General features: G+C 39.3%; 10 non-coding genes across 10 annotated transcripts; all 10 read right to left on the minus strand.

The window, feature by feature from the left end:
- Positions 1-10,235: 10,235 nt before the first annotated feature.
- On the minus strand, positions 10,236-10,375 carry LOC114921431 (U4 spliceosomal RNA). The gene has a single exon (XR_003809727.2). It is a non-coding gene; the product is annotated as a U4 spliceosomal RNA (small nuclear RNA).
- Positions 10,376-10,976: 601 nt separating this feature from the next.
- Positions 10,977-11,116, minus strand: LOC114921400 (U4 spliceosomal RNA). Its single transcript, XR_003809696.1, has one exon. It is a non-coding gene; the product is annotated as a U4 spliceosomal RNA (small nuclear RNA).
- A 601-nt stretch (positions 11,117-11,717) lies between these two features.
- LOC114921411 (U4 spliceosomal RNA) lies at positions 11,718-11,857 on the minus strand. Its single transcript, XR_003809707.2, has one exon. It is a non-coding gene; the product is annotated as a U4 spliceosomal RNA (small nuclear RNA).
- A 601-nt stretch (positions 11,858-12,458) lies between these two features.
- LOC114921422 (U4 spliceosomal RNA) lies at positions 12,459-12,598 on the minus strand. The gene has a single exon (XR_003809718.2). It is a non-coding gene; the product is annotated as a U4 spliceosomal RNA (small nuclear RNA).
- Positions 12,599-13,199: 601 nt separating this feature from the next.
- LOC114921432 (U4 spliceosomal RNA) lies at positions 13,200-13,339 on the minus strand. Its single transcript, XR_003809728.2, has one exon. It is a non-coding gene; the product is annotated as a U4 spliceosomal RNA (small nuclear RNA).
- A 601-nt stretch (positions 13,340-13,940) lies between these two features.
- LOC114921433 (U4 spliceosomal RNA) lies at positions 13,941-14,080 on the minus strand. Its single transcript, XR_003809729.2, has one exon. It is a non-coding gene; the product is annotated as a U4 spliceosomal RNA (small nuclear RNA).
- A 601-nt stretch (positions 14,081-14,681) lies between these two features.
- Positions 14,682-14,821, minus strand: LOC114921401 (U4 spliceosomal RNA). The gene has a single exon (XR_003809697.1). It is a non-coding gene; the product is annotated as a U4 spliceosomal RNA (small nuclear RNA).
- Positions 14,822-15,422: 601 nt separating this feature from the next.
- Positions 15,423-15,562, minus strand: LOC114921402 (U4 spliceosomal RNA). The gene has a single exon (XR_003809698.2). It is a non-coding gene; the product is annotated as a U4 spliceosomal RNA (small nuclear RNA).
- Positions 15,563-16,163: 601 nt separating this feature from the next.
- Positions 16,164-16,303, minus strand: LOC114921403 (U4 spliceosomal RNA). Its single transcript, XR_003809699.1, has one exon. It is a non-coding gene; the product is annotated as a U4 spliceosomal RNA (small nuclear RNA).
- Positions 16,304-16,904: 601 nt separating this feature from the next.
- LOC114921404 (U4 spliceosomal RNA) lies at positions 16,905-17,044 on the minus strand. The gene has a single exon (XR_003809700.1). It is a non-coding gene; the product is annotated as a U4 spliceosomal RNA (small nuclear RNA).
- Between the last annotated feature and the right edge of the window lie 358 nt (positions 17,045-17,402).

Consider the following 17,402-nt stretch of genomic DNA (forward strand, 5'->3'; position numbering starts at 1 on the left):
CTGTTTGAACTGCTGCACAAAGAGTAGGCTGACCGTTGATTTAAGGTTTTCTTGTGCTTGATTTCTCGGTCCATCAATTAACGTCTGGTGGTGAGCTGAGCTGTAGAATTTTTCTACGTCAAAGCACAATCTTTTAAATCATTGATGTGGATATTATAAATGCAGCACTATCTCCACTTTGTAAAAAAAGCTAGCAAGCTCTGTTGAGTGAGACGAGCGAAAGGAAATCAAAGAACAGGTTCCTGATAAGACACTGCCAGCGCCTTAGCCCCAATCCCCACATACTCTGTGCACGCTGCAGTCCGTCATTGCCACAGTTTTAACAACATGTGGCTTTTGTTGGGATTTTTCTTATTGGGTTGTTCGCATGGCTGTTCGTATACTCAGAAACAACTGAATCTAGCTGATTTTGTCGCTAACACTGTTAGAGAACTGAGGAGATGCCGAGGACATTGCTTGAATTCCGACTCTTGCTGAAGGTTTAATTGCCTGTCTGGATGCATCATTTTTTTTTTTTTTTACTTATTTGAGATAAGAAACCTTTCCTAAATTGAAAATGAAATGAAAGTTAAATCGGTTCATATAAGGATGATTTGATAATCATCATGATTTGATTTGCACGCAACACTCAGCAGAGCAACGAGGCTGAGTGCTGTCAGATGGGGCCCCCTCAGAGAGGTTTGTATTGACGAGCTACTGTCATTGCAAAATTTGCAAATTGCTTTGGTTTAAGTGTGTGAGTCCTCAGGTGCCCCCTACTGGTCTGGGGCCCACCAAGCAGAGGCCTGCCTTGCCTATTGACAAGCAGCTCCTCTGCTTCAGTTAAGAGGGTACTTTGTCATAAACCAACGATTTTAACAAATCTAAACTGTTATAAGGGATGAGGAGACAAAAGCTCAACCAAATGATTGGAGTTCATTATCGATGGATTATGAATGTCTGTACAGTGTGAGGGAATGCCATCAGTTATGAATTGAATCCCTGATCAGGCAAGCACAGCTTAATTGTGATTTGATCGTTGAATATACCGCATCACAATCATCATATTATGCTTTGTTTATGCTTTTATTTAAAATAAGTAAAAGGTTAGACTCTACCACTTCTATGACAGCTGTAACTGTAACTGAGCTCAGCCATTCACAAACTGATACAAATTCAGCTGACTGTCAACATGGGTCTATTTTTAGAAGCCGGACTGAATTCCTAATCACCTCCAGGACTCCTGAATGAATAATGAAGGACTCTTATCATTAATATATTTCCACAAAACCATCCGTTCAGAGCAACCTAAACATTTTGGTTACATTTCGATGTCTGTGAATCACAACCACAGCGAGGGCTGATTGTGTGTTTTTTTTTTGTTACACAGTAGTTTGTGACCTCAGTGACTATTATCATGCAGACGTATACACCTCCTATCTGAGCTTAAAGAGGCGCTGAATGAGGAGGTGAAGCTGCTGAGTGTCTGACGGAGATAAGGGGAAATGACTGTGGCTGAGAGGCTCCATCCTTCAGCCTGTCACACCTCACACTGCCCATATTAATTAGCCTCAGTAACTCAGGATCTGATCTGAAACGGCCGCTTCAGGAAGAAGGAGGAGAGGACTTATCGGCATCTAAACATCCTGCAATCTCTACACGATAACAACACAGGGTATGTGTGTCACATGAGGAAAACTTATTCATCATTAAGATAGATTGGTCAAATTATGCGTCTTTCAACTTAAATACCATAAAATATGCTGCAGATCTCATCCAACGGTCTTGTGTGCCATTCAACGTTGGGTAATTATTTCATCACTGTCCACACAAGAATTATGTTTTCAAATGTCTGATTTTCATTAATTCTGTTACATGCAATTCAAATATTAAATAAGGTCTATTATTTTATCACGGTGTAAAATGTTCGCTGATTACAAATTGTGCATCACATTGGTTTATTTTATGGGAAATCTATATGCACCTACTCTGACATAAAGCTATTGGAACAAATGTAAAAATAATAAATGTGATGTTGATATTCAAATTTGACCTTACTGAGACTTTTTTTACTTTGTCTATGTTTTTTTTAAATGAATTCTTATTCACAGGTATACTTGATCTTGTATTGCGTTTTTGTACTCAACTATTCAAAGCGCTTTTACACTACAGGTCATACCTACCAATTGATACCCGTTCACACACTGATTGCAGAGGCTGCTTTGAAAAGTGACCATCAGAATTAACTAATCCCATTTAGACATATTCACACTCTGCCAATGAAGCAGCGGGAGCAACTTGGGGTTAAGTGTCTTGCCCAAGGACACATTGGCCATGTGGCTGCAGGAGCTGGGGATCAAACTGCCAATCTTCTGGTTAAGAGACGACTGACCCTGCCAACTAAGCTACAGCCACCCCCTAAATGCTTGACTTCATGAATGGAAGACCATGTATTTGTACTTTTCATTTGAAAAATGAATATTTTTTAGTGCAATTCCTTGATGCAAAAAGAGCTCAAACATTTCCATACAAAATCAAAGTAATTAAATAAAAAGCCGAAATACATTTTTCTTTAGTAAGGGTTCATCAGTGTTACCGCTACTGCTTTTTTTATGGTAGTGTTTGTGTGGTTGTTTCTGGTGGTGTGCAGTTTAACACATCACAAAACATATTGTGAGAGAGGAGAAAATACTTTATGATTCTAAATAATCATATGTTTAAAAAAAAAAAAAAACCTGAGCCACGTTTCCATGCAAATTTTAAACAGAATTCTCAGATAACATACAATAGGAAGCACAACTTCCTTTTTTTTGCATGTTCCCATCATTCTGCTGTTGTGCAAAAAAATAGGAGATGCTTTATCAAGATGAGCAATAAACTGTGCTTTTAATTCAGTCAGACTGTTGCAGAGTGCTGTTAGACTTTGGCAGAATAAGAGTAATGAAGTGAGGTTATTAAAAAAAGAGGCAGTCAAACCAAAAAACAGTGCTTAATCATTTCATAAATATATTTTTTAAAAGTGGTACATCTGTTTGTTGTTTAAGACTGTTCCTGGGACATTGCTGGGATTGATTTAGAAAATGGGACAAATGAGATGTTTGACAACTAGCCTCTGGTAAAGAAGGAATCTGACTTTTGTGATTAGTGTATTTTATAATGTAGGATGTGCTTTGTTGTTTTCCCTTTTGGCCTATGGAGAGAGAAAACAGTCCTTAAAGATTGTTAAAATGTAATTGTGCTAAATTTTCTGTCGCTGCAAACGTTCTGCATCTTTGCGTGACTCGGATAGTCACAGTATTTTAAGGTTAAATGCTGCCTGTATGAATTTTCATACACTATACATCATGTTAATCCTCCCAACCTTAAAGGCTCATCTGTATCACACATTGATGTTAAAGCTTTGACATGCAGATGAGGCCTCACAGATCACATTTCAGAACAAACCAGGGGCTTTTAAAAAAAAAAAATCTATCACATTAGCTCATGACTTAAGAGGCAAAGCCCTCCAATGCCGCCCTCCCCCCACAAGGTGTTTTAGTTACAACCTTGAGATGAGAGTGTACAGGTCCTCGGGGAGGCACTGGAGGAGGGGTCGTTATCATTTTTGGCAGTCCTCCCGTGTAAACCCAAAGGCCCTCCTCCATATTCATCAGGGGTGATTATGTGCTGACCTCCGCCTGCCGTTAATCCTGAGCTGATGTATGCCCAGCAGGCAAGCATCATGGGAGTGGGGAGGCAAGCAAAACCTGACACTGCGGCCAATTAGGTGTCTCCGAGGTGAGAGAGTGAGAGAGAGAGAGAGAGGAAGAAAATATTGCATTCATATCTCAGGCCTCATTATAAATTTTTTATTACGATGGCGGAGATGGATTTTATTTCTGTGCTTTTAATACTAACTACGTGTTTACTGGTAACCACATTTTAGCACAAACCAAACTGAGAATGCAGCACACAAATTCAGAAAATTATATTTTAATGCCAACCTCACTCTTGACGAACATCACCCCTCATTTAAATCGCACCTTTAATGTTTGCACTGCCTGTTATTTAATGTCTGTTTTTTGGCACTGTCTTCTTTTTAAACATTGCTGTACATATATAAACAACACAGCTTCAGAAGGTCAACACTTCTTTATTTTTTTATATTCAGGTCTAATTACTGATTTTTTTCCTCAACTGTTTATAGGTTCTTGTTTAAATCTCACATATATTTTTATCCCTGCACAGGTTATGTACATTTCTTGTATAAGTCTATTTTTAATTGCACAGTTTAAGTTTGATTCATCTAGGGGTATTCTTTAAATATTTTTTTCAGGTTAATATATATGTATGGGAGGCGGGGCGTCAGTTTTGTGGTTAATTTGTAACAAATGTTTCATGTCATGTACGTCTTTGTAACCTGCTACTGGATGCTATATGCTATGAATAAAGTAACTTTCTATCTATTATAAAAAAACATGCAGAAAAAAGTTTAAGTTTCCAAGAAAAAAGGTAAGATAATGGCGATTTAAAAAGGGGAGAGAAATGGTGATATATATATTTAAAAACAAGGACAATATTATAAGATAACATTAAGAGCACATAGATCTCAATATCAAGATGCAACTCGGCTCTGATAGAAGCAAGAGAGTAAGCCCGTGAGGTTTTTCTTTCTTTGGACCCATGCAGTAAACAAGCGCGATGGTCATTCTCCGGAACGTGCTTCCAGCTCCACTACGTCTCTGCTCCGTTTCAAATACACTGCGAGTCTATTTTCGACAGAGGACAATCAATCAATCAATTTTTATTTGTATAGCGTCAACTCATAACAAGTGTTATCTTGAGACACTTTACAAAAAGCAGGTAAAAGACCTTACTTATTGTTATATTACAAAGATCCGGCCTATCCATCATGAGCACTTTAACAAAGCAGCAAAAGTTACAGTGGTAAGAAAAAACTGCCTTATTAAAAGGCAGAACTCTTCGGCCGGATCCCCGGCTCATGATGAAACAGCCTTCATAGGCCTAGACTGCGCCGGGCTTGGAAAGGGACGATGCAGGCACGCGTCAAGCTGGACAGAATATATAACAACCTCGGACGGGAAGTCAGACAAGGAAACGCACAGTGTCCGGTCAATTTCGAAATAAAACACAATGTATGGCCTTGCAATCTCGTTTTTTCATCACTTTATCAACAGCACCTCAAAACGAGCACCACAAAAAACAACAAATCATCATCATACAAAGACAAAGCAACATTTTGTTTGCACGTTTTCCTCTTAATTCCGTGATCTTGTAGTTCTCCTGAAATGTGTGTACAGCTGATCATGGCTGCGCTCACATTTTTAGAAACGGATCCAGCTGGGCAGAGCGTTCTGCGTCCAATGGAGCAAAACTGTGGCGCTGACGCTGAGTATGTGGGGATTAGGGTTTAAAAACTAAAACTAGAAGAATAGTTTGGAGTTGGGGGGAAAATACTCTCTGTTGCTTTCTTGCGCTTCAGTTCCACAGCAGAGCTATTATTAACTTAGCATATCAATGACATGAATTTTTGTTGTGTCATCTCTACTCTGAATACCAACATAAACATTTGATCTGCTGACTCTTTATGAGAACACATATTTTCCACAATGTTAAACCATTAGGGAACTGCTCAAATTCAAGAATTCAGTTTTTTCTGTAAACAGTGATAACTTAATATTTCTCTACATGTCTATTTTTGCCCTCTAAACTGACAATATTTCAGGCTTTATGCTGCCAAATTGTGACAACTGTCTCTAGTATTATCACAATGCGGACAAAATTGTGTTGAATCGTACGCCATGTCTTTTCTGAACGTGTCATGCTGTGATTTTTGTTCTTCCTTTTCCAAAGAAGGAACACGTTGCAGCATTTCACTCTTCACTCTGATTATGGAACATCATGTCTGAGTCTCATGAGAAGGACGAATGGGGACATTTTTAGACACAGTGTGAAAATAACATGGACAGAAACACAGATGGAGTTCCTATAGAGAAACGGAGGGGAAAAAAAGAGTTGGTGGAAACATAGACAGATGTGTTGGTTGTCATATCACAGCTGGATCGGTTCTTCACCGTTTGGACTGGCCACATTATAAAGAACACCAACACCCTGTGGGCTCTAAAGATCCAATTTTGGAGCCAGAGAGCCAAAGGGAAGCCATATTGGAGAGTTACACCAGCAGGGAGGGATCACTCTGTATCAAATTAACGGCACCATAATTCATGTGCAATCCAGCAGCAACATTAAAGCCTCGCCGCTGCTTTTTCCTGACAAGATCAATTATGGGTATGTTTTCTTTACTAGCATGTAATCAGTGGTTTAACCATGGAAAGTACGATTTAAATGTATTATCTCTATATTGTAAATGATCATCAGGGCTGTCACTCAAAACACAAAAACTGGTTGGTTTACCGCCAGTGGCAGAGAAAAGGGCTAAAGCAAACTTCCTTCTAAAGCCCTATATTACATTTAAATCCGACGTGAAGCTGCTTTATAAATGGACTGTATCTGTCAAAATGAAGGCGTAAAAAAATAAATGTAAAGTAACTAACCAGGACCGGGCTACTGGTGGTTTCACAGTGAATGTGACCAATACATTTTTTGTCTGTTGTCTATTGATTTGCAGGATGTGAGCTATATTTTGTGTTGACTAAATTTCCCCCGGGACAACGACTGACATCACAAAACCTTTGAGTGACCATGGAAGGAAGACATGTTTTTGTTATATAAAGGTTACTATTATTTTGAGGGCATGAGGCAGAATTCTAACCAAAGACGAGCTTGTATTTGACAAAGTTAAGTTTATGAGCCTCAATCAGTTAGTGATTTGATAGATTTTTTTTCTTAATATGCATGTTTCAGCAGCAGTATGTGTTATTTCATTAGCGGAGCATTATTTCAGCCGGACAACTCATGTTTGTAATGGTTTTTAAATGTTTATTGCAGCAGCAGAAACATAGTTTGTGTTTGGAGTCGAGGCTGAATACAGTATTCACAAACATTCTGAGAATCCTCTCAGAGAGCTCCTAACTTAGCTTTAAAAAATCCTAGCAAGGATCTTTAGCCTAGGAGTGACTTTGGGCGCACTCACACTAGCACAGTTGGTTAACCACATGTAGAGAAACTCAACATGTGTGGCTGTATCTGAATTGCCAAGTACCTACTCAATCTGTCAGTAGTCAGTACCTACTATCTGTGCTGTATACTGTTTAGTAGTTACTATTCAGTAGGTGCGCACAGTAGGCAGATATTTGTTCCTACTTCGTCTGATTTATTCAGTATGGAAGTGACGTCATTTACATTACCCGAACCGGCCGCATTCACCCGTTTTATTTATTTATTTTTTTGTTTAGCTTTATTCAAGAAGAGTAATGCGCATATACAGTCAGGTAAACAAAAAACAATATCACAATGTAAATCAAGTAAAAGACAGATTAAATAACTAAATAACACACAGTACATAAAGGAAAGTACAAATGAAAGACAGTAATATACAAAATATAAAATAAACCAATAAAGACGCATTGAAATAGTGAATTAATTATTTAAATAGAGGGGGAAAGGTTTTATAATAATGCAGACATTTTCTTATATTTTCTGTTATTAATTTAAAGTAGCGATTTCAGACGGGACTTTAACTCTAGATTAAAAATTGATTCAATTAATCAATGCTCGTTTGTTTTGATTTGGAGGCAGACGTAACGTGACGATTTACGTTTAATTTCGCACAGCATTGTGGGTAAAATACAATTCATTTCCTGAAAGCACGCATCCGATCCATACTGCATGAAACCCGGAAGTTAGTATTCATACTGAAATGTTCAGTATACTGAGGTGGACCCAAAAAATGCATACTGAATGACCAAGAAAGTTCAGTATACTGAAACTCCCTACTGAAAAGTACTGCATACTGAACTGTGGATATTCGGAAAAAGGCCCGTGTCTCACTTTGTTCTGAAAAAAAGAGATGGAAATGTCTGACATAAATAATTTTCATCCGTTCGGCCCAAATGTGAGTCCAAAAGATTCTTCTTCAACTCACGCGCAAGATTTCTCCCGAACCACCCTGGCTCTCAGATTTCTCTTTTTCTCTGCCGTCAAAAGCCATACCAACAGAAATCGTGAGCAAAAATATCAGGACAGGGACAAGTGCAACTTTCCTTGCAACTTTGTTTGAACTAACCTAAACCAACAAAATAAGAACGCAACAGGTGTGCACATTTAAATGCAAGACCTGTAAGTTCCCACAAACAACCGTCCCCTGTTCCACTGTTTTCCACTGGTTTTAAATGGAAGTTGTTGTTTTTTTACTGTGCACTTAATATAAAAATGTTCTCCCCTTTGAAAGGAAGATGCAATAATCCTCATCTCCAGCCGCATGATAATCAGTTGTAATTAAAGCTCAGCTAAGTTTCCCAAAATCACCCTCTCTCCTCCCTTTCCACCCTTTGACACCAACACCAGGATTAAATTGCCAGTTTGAAAACACTAAACAACTCAATTAAAACTGCCGGACCGCATCAGCCAGCTGAGAACAGGATTCAATCTGCTGATTTCCAGCAGGTAGATCCTGTCCTCTGTGTAGATGTGTATTCCTGCTCAAAGTCGGATGGTTAAGTACCTATCGAGTTTAATCAGTGGGTGAGGAGTGAATTACACAATGAGAATAGATCTATCCTCTGGAGCACAGACATTTTTATTTGCTGAAGTAATTTGTAGTTTCAAACGGCCTTGGAAGAACCATGCATAACTCACATACATATTTAATTTTTAGTTTCATGGAAAAGTATTTTTGTGTTGTCAAATATTTACTATGTGCCGTTGCTATGTCAACTTTGACCTCCTCCAGTATTATGCCTGTGACTCCATTACAATCCATCCACTTGTTACTCCCTCTGGCAAAGAGGATGCAGGCCCTCAGCTGCAACCAGAGTAAGAAAAAAAAACATGATTTAACAAGTGAAGAGGGGAGTTTTAGAGGTATGAGAAGGCAGATTAAGCTGCTCCCTCGTTAAATGTATTCTCAACTTCAACATTTCCTCCTGGTACAACTCCCTCACCACCAAACACAAAAGAAAAATGTCCTGCATAGTTAAATCATAAATTCTAAGGGGCTGTTGAATTTTGATAATAACTTGTTTTTGAAAACAACAGTTATCATTACAATTGCACATTTTTATGAGGAAATCCTAAACTCTACCTTAAAAAAGCTATAGGTCCAATTAAGGCATACATGCCGAAAAGCAGAAGGATGTTTGTGAATCATTACAGGACAATGTTTTTTTATACAAGAGCAGACTTTATGACTGACCAACAATGTTTTCTCATAAAATACATTTGAATAAAAGGGGAAGAGGAAGTCATTCAGCACATTCAGTTCCAAATGATTCTTTCTGTTTTGTTTTAACAGTTATAATGGAAGGTCGGGTCCGCCCACATAGCAAAGTACAAAGAGCAACCGGAAGTTCAGACAATAACAGGAAGACTATTTGAATGACAGTTTCTACTTGACTGACACCTTCGTTAACACTGTCACATTCATGTGGGAACTCCCTCCCCTCTGGGCAACTGACCCACTTACTACTTTGCTTGTAGCTGTTTGAGGTCACTTTAGGTCAGATAAACATTTACACCTGCCAGCTTCAGACGAGTTTCAGTGTTCCCACCTTCACAGTCTCCTTGAGCTGGTTCTAGGTGTTTCTCTGACTGTTTGAATATACATAAATGTTTTATTAGCCAAGTGAGATGGCTTATAAACTCTGTCGTTATGAAATACACTTGGAAAGACACAAAACAGAAAGAACAGTTGTGAAGAATGAATGTTAAGAGTTAGGGATTCTTAATGATGTAGAACAGTGGTTCTCAACTGGTCTACCCTAAGGAAAGAACAATGGAAAATCAAATATTTGATATTTTACAACTATGAAAGTAGCTTACTCTTAGCTCATCGTATACTTTTTGTTTTACACCATTTTATTTTACAAACAAACCTTAGCAACTCACTGAAAATTGCTGAATAGCCCACTTTTTGGTCCTGTCCAAGAGGCAACCTCTGGTCATGAGAAACAGAACCTAAGCTGAAGGGCAAAATGCTGCAATTTATCAAGTATCCGCATGAGTCTTGCTGTAGGAACACCAAAAGTCACAAACAAAGGACAGGCATTAAAAACTTGCTTACTAAAATTCAAGTCACCAAGGTGGAAAGCCTTTACTCTTCCCATTTCATCCCGTCATTGGCTGACTATATTATCAAGTCTCCTGAGAGACTATCAAAAATTGCCGTTGCTGACTATATTTCAAGTCATCTAGGCGGGAATTGGGTTAAGTTTTCAACCAGCAATAATCACGTCTCAGTAGAACTTCATGTACTACGATATTGCCTCTGCACAAGAATACCCTTGACAGGTATTAGTTGAAGTTTGACTTGCTACAACGCCCACTGCACACATGGTTCATTTTGTCAGGCCTCACTGGATAACGTTTATTTTCAGAACAATGACATGTTTGTGGTGCACTTTAATGGCTTCTTCACTCAAAAAGTCACAGGGCTTGATGTTGAAATCCAATACTATTTGGATAATTTCATCCGTGTTTCCATTAGGATTAGCTTGGGCTATAATTATCAAGCTAAGCTTGGTAAGGTTGTGTTCATGTCAGCCAGAATTCTAGCCTATCGATGGCAGTTTCAGCACCATGAAAAGCTGAGCTTACTAGTGATTGGCTCACTGACCACAAACTCTGCCTTTTGGAAGTCACGCTAGTCCCGGTTTGATTAGCAAATCCTACATTCATAGGATAACAATCTAGCCTATGTGAATCATCTTAAGATCAGCCTTCTGCTAATTTACTACAGCTTTGATGGCTTTCATATTATAAATATGAGTAAGAAACGCCAAGGAGGGGGACGTGGAAAGCTTTTGCCCTTGCTGCTTCATTCTAGCATTTGTCATGCGCCTAGAGTCTTTTTGTAGTTGTCATTGGTACAGATGATCAAGTCTCCTGAGAGACTATCAAAAATTGCCGTTGCTGACTATATTTCAAGTCATCTAGGCGGGAATTGGGTTAAGTTTTCAACCAGCAATAATCACGTCTCAGTAGAACTTCATGGACTACGATATTGCCTCTGCACAAGAATACCCTTGACAGGTATTAGTTGAAGTTTGACTTGCTACAACGCCCACTGCACACATGGTTCATTTTGTCAGGCCTCACTGGATAATGTTTATTTTCAGAACAATGACATGTTTGTGGTGCACTTTAATGGCTTCTTCACTCAAAAAGTCACAGGGCTTGATGTTGAAATCCAATACTATTTGGATAATTTCATCCGTGTTTCCATTAGGATTAGCTTGGGCTATAATTATCAAGCTAAGCTTGGTAATGTTGTGTTCATGTCAGCCAGAATTCTAGCCTATCGATGGCAGTTTCAGCACCATGAAAAGCTGAGCTTACTAGTGATTGGCTCACTGACCACAAACTCTGCCTTTTGGAAGTCACGCTAGTCCCGGTTTGATTAGCAAATCCTACATTCATAGGATAACAATCTAGCCTATGTGAATCATCTTAAAATCAGCCTTCTGCTAATTTACTACAGCTTTGATGGCTTTCGTATTATAAATATGAGTAAGAAACGCCAAGGAGGGGGACGTGGAAAGCTTTTACCCTTGCTGCTTCATTCTAGCATTTGTCATGCGCCTAGAGTCTTTTTGTAGTTGTCATTGGTACAAATGATCAAGGCTCCTGAGAGACTATCAAAAATTGCCGTTGCTGACTATATTTCAAGTCATCTAGGCGGGAATTGGGTTAAGTTTTCAACCAGCAATAATCACGTCTCAGTAGAACTTCATGGACTACGATATTGCCTCTGCACAAGAATACCCTTGACAGGTATTAGTTGAAGTTTGACTTGCTACAACGCCCACTGCACACATGGTTCATTTTGTCAGGCCTCACTGGATAACGTTTATTTTCAGAACAATGACATGTTTGTGGTGCACTTTAATGGCTTCTTCACTCAAAAAGTCACAGGGCTTGATGTTGAAATCCAATACTATTTGGATAATTTCATCCGTGTTTCCATTAGGATTAGCTTGGGCTATAATTATCAAGCTAAGCTTGGTAATGTTGTATTCATGTCAGCCAGAATTCTAGCCTATCGATGGCAGTTTCAGCACCATGAAAAGCTGAGCTTACTAGTGATTGGCTCACTGACCACAAACTCTGCCTTTTGGAAGTCACGCTAGTCCCGGTTTGATTAGCAAATCCTACATTCATAGGATAACAATCTAGCCTATGTGAATCATCTTAAGATCAGCCTTCTGCTAATTTACTACAGCTTTGATGGCTTTCGTATTATAAATATGAGTAAGAAACGCCAAGGAGGGGGACGTGGAAAGCTTTTACCCTTGCTGCTTCATTCTAGCATTTGTCATGCGCTTAGAGTCTTTTTGTAGTTGTCATTGGTACAAATGATCAAGTCCCCTGAGAGACTATCAAAAATTGCCGTTGCTGACTATATTTCAAGTCATCTAGGCGGGAATTGGGTTAAGTTTTCAACCAGCAACAATCACGTCTCAGTAGAACTTCATGGACTACGATATTGCCTCTGCACAAGAATACCCTTGACAGGTATTAGTTGAAGTTTGACTTGCTACAACGCCCACTGCACACATGGTTCATTTTGTCAGGCCTCACTGGATAACGTTTATTTTCAGAACAATGACATGTTTGTGGTGCACTTTAATGGCTTCTTCACTCAAAAAGTCACAGGGCTTGATGTTGAAATCCAATACTATTTGGATAATTTCATCCGTGTTTCCATTAGGATTAGCTTGGGCTATAATTATCAAGCTAAGCTTGGTAATGTTGTGTTCATGTCAGCCAGAATTCTAGCCTATCGATGGCAGTTTCAGCACCATGAAAAGCTGAGCTTACTAGTGATTGGCTCACTGACCACAAACTCTGCCTTTTGGAAGTCACGCTAGTCCCGGTTTGATTAGCAAATCCTACATTCATAGGATAACAATCTAGCCTATGTGAATCATCTTAAGATCAGCCTTCTGCTAATTTACTACAGCTTTGATGGCTTTCGTATTATAAATATGAGTAAGAAACGCCAAGGAGGGGGACGTGGAAAGCTTTTACCCTTGCTGCTTCATTCTAGCATTTGTCATGCGCCTAGAGTCTTTTTGTAGTTGTCATTGGTACAAATGATCAAGTCTCCTGAGAGACTATCAAAAATTGCCGTTGCTGACTATATTTCAAATCATCTAGGCGGGAATTGGGTTAAGTTTTCAACCAGCAATAATCACGTCTCAGTAGAACTTCAGGCACTACGATATTGCCTCTGCACAAGAATACCCTTGACAGGTATTAGTTGAAGTTTGACTTGCTACAACGCCCACTGCACACATGGTTCATTTTGTCAGGCCTCACTGGATAACGTTTATTTTCAGAACAATGACATGTTTGTGGTGCACTTTAATGGCTTCTTCACTCAAAAAGTCACAGGGCTTGATGTTGAAATCCAATACTATTTGGATAATTTCATCCGTGTTTCCATTAGGATTAGCTTGGGCTATAATTATCAAGCTAAGCTTGGTAATGTTGTGTTCATGTCAGCCAGAATTCTAGCCTATCGATGGCAGTTTCAGCACCATGAAAAGCTGAGCTTACTAGTGATTGGCTCACTGACCACAAACTCTGCCTTTTGGAAGTCACGCTAGTCCCGGTTTGATTAGCAAATCCTACATTCATAGGATAACAATCTAGCCTATGTGAATCATCTTAAAATCAGCCTTCTGCTAATTTACTACAGCTTTGATGGCTTTCGTATTATAAATATGAGTAAGAAACGCCAAGGAGGGGGACGTGGAAAGCTTTTACCCTTGCTGCTTCATTCTAGCATTTGTCATGCGCCTAGAGTCTTTTTGTAGTTGTCATTGGTACAAATGATCAAGTCTCCTGAGAGACTATCAAAAATTGCCGTTGCTGACTATATTGCAAGTCATCTAGGCGGGAATTGGGTTAAGTTTTCAACCAGCAATAATCACGTCTCAGTAGAACTTCATGGACTACGATATTGCCTCTGCACAAGAATACCCTTGACAGGTATTAGTTGAAGTTTGACTTGCTACAACGCCCACTGCACACATGGTTCATTTTGTCAGGCCTCACTGGATAACGTTTATTTTCAGAACAATGACATGTTTGTGGTGCACTTTAATGGCTTCTTCACTCAAAAAGTCACAGGGCTTGATGTTGAAATCCAATACTATTTGGATAATTTCATCCGTGTTTCCATTAGGATTAGCTTGGGCTATAATTATCAAGCTAAGCTTGGTAATGTTGTGTTCATGTCAGCCAGAATTCTAGCCTATCGATGGCAGTTTCAGCACCATGAAAAGCTGAGCTTACTAGTGATTGGCTCACTGACCACAAACTCTGCCTTTTGGAAGTCACGCTAGTCCCGGTTTGATTAGCAAATCCTACATTCATAGGATAACAATCTAGCCTATGTGAATCATCTTAAGATCAGCCTTCTGCTAATTTACTACAGCTTTGATGGCTTTCGTATTATAAATATGAGTAAGAAACGCCAAGGAGGGGGACGTGGAAAGCTTTTACCCTTGCTGCTTCATTCTAGCATTTGTCATGCGCCTAGAGTCTTTTTGTAGTTGTCATTGGTACAAATGATCAAGTCTCCTGAGAGACTATCAAAAATTGCCGTTGCTGACTATATTTCAAGTCATCTAGGCGGGAATTGGGTTAAGTTTTCAACCAGCAATAATCACGTCTCAGTAGAACTTCATGGACTACGATATTGCCTCTGCACAAGAATACCCTTGACAGGTATTAGTTGAAGTTTGACTTGCTACAACGCCCACTGCACACATGGTTCATTTTGTCAGGCCTCACTGGATAACGTTTATTTTCAGAACAATGACATGTTTGTGGTGCACTTTAATGGCTTCTTCACTCAAAAAGTCACAGGGCTTGATGTTGAAATCCAATACTATTTGGATAATTTCATCCGTGTTTCCATTAGGATTAGCTTGGGCTATAATTATCAAGCTAAGCTTGGTAATGTTGTGTTCATGTCAGCCAGAATTCTAGCCTATCGATGGCAGTTTCAGCACCATGAAAAGCTGAGCTTACTAGTGATTGGCTCACTGACCACAAACTCTGCCTTTTGGAAGTCACGCTAGTCCCGGTTTGATTAGCAAATCCTACATTCATAGGATAACAATCTAGCCTATGTGAATCATCTTAAGATCAGCCTTCTGCTAATTTACTACAGCTTTGATGGCTTTCGTATTATAAATATGAGTAAGAAACGCCAAGGAGGGGGACGTGGAAAGCTTTTACCCTTGCTGCTTCATTCTAGCATTTGTCATGCGCTTAGAGTCTTTTTGTAGTTGTCATTGGTACAAATGATCAAGTCCCCTGAGAGACTATCAAAAATTGCCGTTGCTGACTATATTTAAAGTCATCTAGGCGGGAATTGGGTTAAGTTTTCAACCAGCAACAATCACGTCTCAGTAGAACTTCATGGACTACGATATTGCCTCTGCACAAGAATACCCTTGACAGGTATTAGTTGAAGTTTGACTTGCTACAACGCCCACTGCACACATGGTTCATTTTGTCAGGCCTCACTGGATAACGTTTATTTTCAGAACAATGACATGTTTGTGGTGCACTTTAATGGCTTCTTCACTCAAAAAGTCACAGGGCTTGATGTTGAAATCCAATACTATTTGGATAATTTCATCCGTGTTTCCATTAGGATTAGCTTGGGCTATAATTATCAAGCTAAGCTTGGTAATGTTGTGTTCATGTCAGCCAGAATTCTAGCCTATCGATGGCAGTTTCAGCACCATGAAAAGCTGAGCTTACTAGTGATTGGCTCACTGACCACAAACTCTGCCTTTTGGAAGTCACGCTAGTCCCGGTTTGATTAGCAAATCCTACATTCATAGGATAACAATCTAGCCTATGTGAATCATCTTAAGATCAGCCTTCTGCTAATTTACTACAGCTTTGATGGCTTTCGTATTATAAATATGAGTAAGAAACGCCAAGGAGGGGGACGTGGAAAGCTTTTACCCTTGCTGCTTCATTCTAGCATTTGTCATGCGCCTAGAGTCTTTTTGTAGTTGTCATTGGTACAAATGATCAAGTCTCCTGAGAGACTATCAAAAATTGCCGTTGCTGACTATATTTCAAGTCATCTAGGCGGGAATTGGGTTAAGTTTTCAACCAGCAATAATCACGTCTCAGTAGAACTTCATGGACTACGATATTGCCTCTGCACAAGAATACCCTTGACAGGTATTAGTTGAAGTTTGACTTGCTACAACGCCCACTGCACACATGGTTCATTTTGTCAGGCCTCACTGGATAACGTTTATTTTCAGAACAATGACATGTTTGTGGTGCACTTTAATGGCTTCTTCACTCAAAAAGTCACAGGGCTTGATGTTGAAATCCAATACTATTTGGATAATTTCATCCGTGTTTCCATTAGGATTAGCTTGGGCTATAATTATCAAGCTAAGCTTGGTAATGTTGTGTTCATGTCAGCCAGAATTCTAGCCTATCGATGGCAGTTTCAGCACCATGAAAAGCTGAGCTTACTAGTGATTGGCTCACTGACCACAAACTCTGCCTTTTGGAAGTCACGCTAGTCCCGGTTTGATTAGCAAATCCTACATTCATAGGATAACAATCTAGCCTATGTGAATCATCTTAAGATCAGCCTTCTGCTAATTTACTACAGCTTTGATGGCTTTCGTATTATAAATATGAGTAAGAAACGCCAAGGAGGGGGACGTGGAAAGCTTTTACCCTTGCTGCTTCATTCTAGCATTTGTCATGCGCCTAGAGTCTTTTTGTAGTTGTCATTGGTACAAATGATCAAGTCTCCTGAGAGACTATCAAAAATTGCCGTTGCTGACTATATTTCAAGTCATCTAGGCGGGAATTGGGTTAAGTTTTCAACCAGCAATAATCACGTCTCAGTAGAACTTCATGGACTACGATATTGCCTCTGCACAAGAATACCCTTGACAGGTATTAGTTGAAGTTTGACTTGCTACAACGCCCACTGCACACATGGTTCATTTTGTCAGGCCTCACTGGATAACGTTTATTTTCAGAACAATGACATGTTTGTGGTGCACTTTAATGGCTTCTTCACTCAAAAAGTCACAGGGCTTGATGTTGAAATCCAATACTATTTGGATAATTTCATCCGTGTTTCCATTAGGATTAGCTTGGGCTATAATTATCAAGCTAAGCTTGGTAATGTTGTGTTCATGTCAGCCAGAATTCTAGCCTATCGATGGCAGTTTCAGCACCATGAAAAGCTGAGCTTACTAGTGATTGGCTCACTGACCACAAACTCTGCCTTTTGGAAG

Source organism: Labrus bergylta, chromosome 9 (genome assembly GCF_963930695.1).
Source record: "Labrus bergylta chromosome 9, fLabBer1.1, whole genome shotgun sequence".
Taxonomy (NCBI): Eukaryota; Metazoa; Chordata; class Actinopteri; order Labriformes; family Labridae; genus Labrus; species Labrus bergylta.